This window comes from Etheostoma spectabile, chromosome 21 (assembly GCF_008692095.1).
Source record: "Etheostoma spectabile isolate EspeVRDwgs_2016 chromosome 21, UIUC_Espe_1.0, whole genome shotgun sequence".
Taxonomy (NCBI): Eukaryota; Metazoa; Chordata; class Actinopteri; order Perciformes; family Percidae; genus Etheostoma; species Etheostoma spectabile.
The window spans coordinates 23,090,919-23,094,966 of record NC_045753.1 but is presented as its reverse complement, the minus strand read 5'-3'; the positions used below and the strand labels follow the sequence as shown (position 1 = coordinate 23,094,966).

The 4,048-nt window shown below is 40.0% G+C and overlaps 1 protein-coding gene across 4 annotated transcripts in view; it reads left to right on the top strand.

Moving 5' to 3' along the window:
- baiap2l1a (BAR/IMD domain containing adaptor protein 2 like 1a) overlaps positions 1–4,048 on the top strand; it is a 29,936-nt gene that overhangs the window by 23,709 nt on the left and 2,179 nt on the right. The gene's annotated exons all lie outside the window — the stretch shown is intronic.

Genomic DNA, 4,048 nt, shown 5'->3' with positions numbered 1-4,048 from the left:
AATGTGCAGATGAACATTATGAATGTGCAAAATTGATGTGGATGTCGTCTAATGGCTGGTCTGGGAGGATGTGTGATGACCGGGTGGGAGAGACTCAGGGTGGGGGTTCCGTCTCAGAAGCAGTTTTTGCCCGAAGAGTTTACAGACCCCCAGACGGTACCTAAAAGAGACAGGAGAGAGAAGTGCGGAAGATGGATGAAGGAGAGGGAACGGGAGGGTGGGTCAAGCAATCAGAGACACGAGCCTGGCTGCGCAGAACGGTATATGTAGGTCTGTCTGGTGATTAGAGATGTGGTTTTGGCGTTAACCTAACCTAAGTTAACAAGTTAACTCCATTTGCATCAGCAGAATGGGTAAAAATACGCAAGTTTTTGCTCACAAGTTGTTAGCTCTGGTTGCGTGGCTAACCAGAGAGGAGTGTGGTTGTGTTAGACAGTTGCCATGTTTGAATTGTCGATGCTGCCCTCAAATGGAGCTTGTAGTTAAAACATGGGAAGTTGTGTACACAATATGCTTGGTGTTCATGTGGTTGAATTGTGAGAACACCGCTGCTACAATGGTAACATGTCATGGACACCAAAAGACTTCTCGCTGTTCTCTTGTCCTTCTTCACTTCTTTCCAAGAAACGTTACAATTTACAGTTGAATTAGAGGGAATTATGTGAAGGCAGCATATTAGGTGGGCCACATCAACAACGCTAAAGTTAGCTTCTGATTCAGAAGAAAAACAAAACTTACATTGCTGAGTGACTGATCCTCCGTATTTTGAACCTCTGACTGTAACGAAAGCTTGTTAGTCATTAAGGTAAATCATTAACTACGTCAAAAACACATTTTTAAATTTATCAAAGCTTTATTGTCTTTATGAGAACACAATCAAGGGAGATTTCATTGTTGTTTTTTTCATATGTAGACCACATTAGACCAGGTCCAGATCCAAAACCACTACACATAGACATGTCAAATGATCCCAGAGAGGCTAAAGATTCTTAAAAACAGTTTCGAACTTGTGAAAGCTTTATTCCATTTGTGAAAATTTCACAGTTTTTTTCTTCATATGTACCAGGTTCAGATCCAAAAACAGTATAATTTAGTCCAGATTTGATAAATCTATGTAAAGTGGTTTAAAATGTGGACCTTGATCAAAGTTGTGATCGTGTGAAAAAAACTGTGAATTCTCCCTTCCTTGCATTTTCACTAATAGAATAAAAGTTTCACAAATCTGAGACTGTGTTTTTAAAAATCATCAGCCTCTCTGGGATAATTTGGTCCAGATTTGACAAGTCTAGATGTAGTTGGTCTACGTATGGAAAAAAAACAGGTAAATCTCCCTGTTTGTGTTCTCATAAAGACAATAAAGCTTTCACGAATCTAAAAGTGTGTTTTTGACATAATTAATAATTTACCTTAATGACTAACAAGCTTTCAATACAGTCAGAGGCTCAAAAAACGGAGGATCAGTCACTCAGCAATGTAAGATATGTTTCCCTGGCAAATCAGAAGCGAACTTCAGCGTTGTGTCACATCACATGTTCTAGAATGGGTCTTTTGTAGGATATATTTATTGACTAATGTTAGAATTTTGTAACTTTGTGTTCGTTGGATCTCTGAGGAAGGAGGCTCTCAGTTCAATTGAGAATTAAGAAAAGGTTTAATGCAACAAAATGATGAAGATGATAAGTCAAAGACAATAAGACACAAACAACATGATAACACAGCAGCTGACAGCGGACTGATCCATGCTTCCCCCGGACGGAGTCACATGAGACCAGTCTTGAATATTCCTAAATCACACTTATTGGGGGCGGTTCCTTTTCACCCGGTGCATTCAAATCCATTCTCATTGGTCCGTCTTTGGCATGGCAACATGCCGAGCGCATCTTCACTGTCCAATGAGGAAGCACCTGACTCTAAACTATGCCCATTTGGAGTTGGTTTCGGTTACAGATTCAAAGGTTCTATAATGTAACTGTGAAATTCTAACACCAATACAGTGTAATCAACATTGGATTGTTTTAGCCTAGTCTATGTCCTGCGTGAACGCACAAAAACGAGGGTAAGGGATAAGGGGTAAGGGGTAGGGGTAAGATAGAGAAATGAGATTCAGCCTAAGACCCCAGGGGCAGGAGACAGGAGGCCACCTATTGGTGCGTAGCAGGAAGGCCCCTTTCCATAAAGTTAAAAGCCAGACTTGACTTGATCAATTCTTTAGAGTCAAAGGAAAAGAGGGGGAAGGTGAGGGACAGAGATAATGCATATTTTCCTAACCTGGCTTCATCATACATACACAGAAGTACATGGTTTTCACATTATTGTTTTTAACTTATTATAACTCAACACTAACCTTATTTATCACAGACTCCACGACCACACCCCGAAATGCCGTCCAACCTTTAGTCTGATTACTTGTGTTAAAGGAAAAGTGTGAAACAGACCACAGAGTTTTGGGCTCAAATTTCTTTTTAAAGACACCTGAAAAATGCTCCCAGCCAGGTTTTGCCAGGTTTCAAACGAAAAAAAAAAGTTTTTTAAAAAGAGGTTAGAGGAGAAGGAGAGAGTTACATAAAGGACAAGAGCGTACAGACACAGTTTAATTGTGTGCCTACACTGTGTCAGCTGATTGAGAATGAACTAGTAGCTGTCCAGCCAGCAGACAAGCCCAGACACACTTCTTTTTTTTTTCTCTCTTTCTCCCTCATCAACACCTTCCTCGCTGCTCTGTCTGTACTCAGTGTCCTTTGTATCTGCTGCCTCAGGGTTTTACCATGAAATAAACCACAGTGAGGGATGCACCTTCCCAACAGTAGGAATCACAATGCTTTTCCTTTTCTCATCTCATCCTCATATCAATTTTTTTTTTTTTAAATGTAGCTTAGCTTTGAGGACTTGTTCAAGGGGGGTGTAGGCTGACTGTGCTGTTTAGGTTTGTTATTGTCACTGTGGGGCAAAGGTGGACCTTGTGAGGACTTTTGTTCCTCAGGTCTAGCCTCCCAGGCAACATTCAAATCCCTTCTCCCTAACTCTAAGACATTTTTGGATCCTGGTGGAGACATTTGGCAGGCTGTAGTAGACGGGACCCTAAATCGAGGTGTCTCAGTTTCAGGTGCTGTAGTTGTGTGACGTGCCGCCAGCACTCAAAGATCAACTTTTTGTTTTCAATTGCCGTGAAAAAGTCACTAAACCCTAATTATTCTTTTTGCATGTTTGGAGTGTTTTGAATATTTGTTGTATTGTGTTTCATTTCTACTAGTTTATGTTTTTTATCTTTTCTGAATAACATTTTAATATTTCTGGCGATTTGATATAAAATGTCTCTATCCCCGAAAGGGAAATAAAGAATTATTCCGAGTAATGTTTTGAGTCAGGACATCAACAAAAGCTCAAGTTAAAATGTTGTTAATTTCACAATTTATTAAGAGGTTGGTAAGTTTGTCGAGGGCAGTGGGAGGAGGTGTTTCCTGAACGTTTAGGGCCTAAAAGTTACCAAAACATAACTGGGGCTACATGTTCTGTCCCTGATGTTTTCTGCTCTCTAATGGAAGAGCAGGGTAATGTGTTTTCTTGCAGTTAGTATTGAATGCAAAATGGCCATTACTATAAGCTTGATAACAAAGGTCATTTATAATGATTTGCATCTATAAATATGCACACTAAATAAATGAATGATACAGTCTTAGTTTAAATCCTTGATCTTACATGTGTTTGACCTGAAATGAAAACAACATTCAAAACTACAAACTCTCAGGCTTTAAAATAGTTCCTTTGACATATTTATCAACTGCTGTAGCTCCTCTACAAGCATTCTTTACAGCATTTTATAAGCAAATATGTGTTACAGTATCCCTCAGGGCACATAGCTCAGGTATGTATGTCCCCGGCTTAATTGTCTCCATGTACACTTGGCTCTGTAGAAGAGATAAAGAGGAGAGCGTCTCTCGCCAGGCTGTCTAGATTGTCTAGATTCCAGAATTGTTTAGGTTATACCTGTACCTTAAGAATGTGTCAAAGCTCCACTGCACTGATTGGGAAAGAAAGAGGGGGGGGGGGG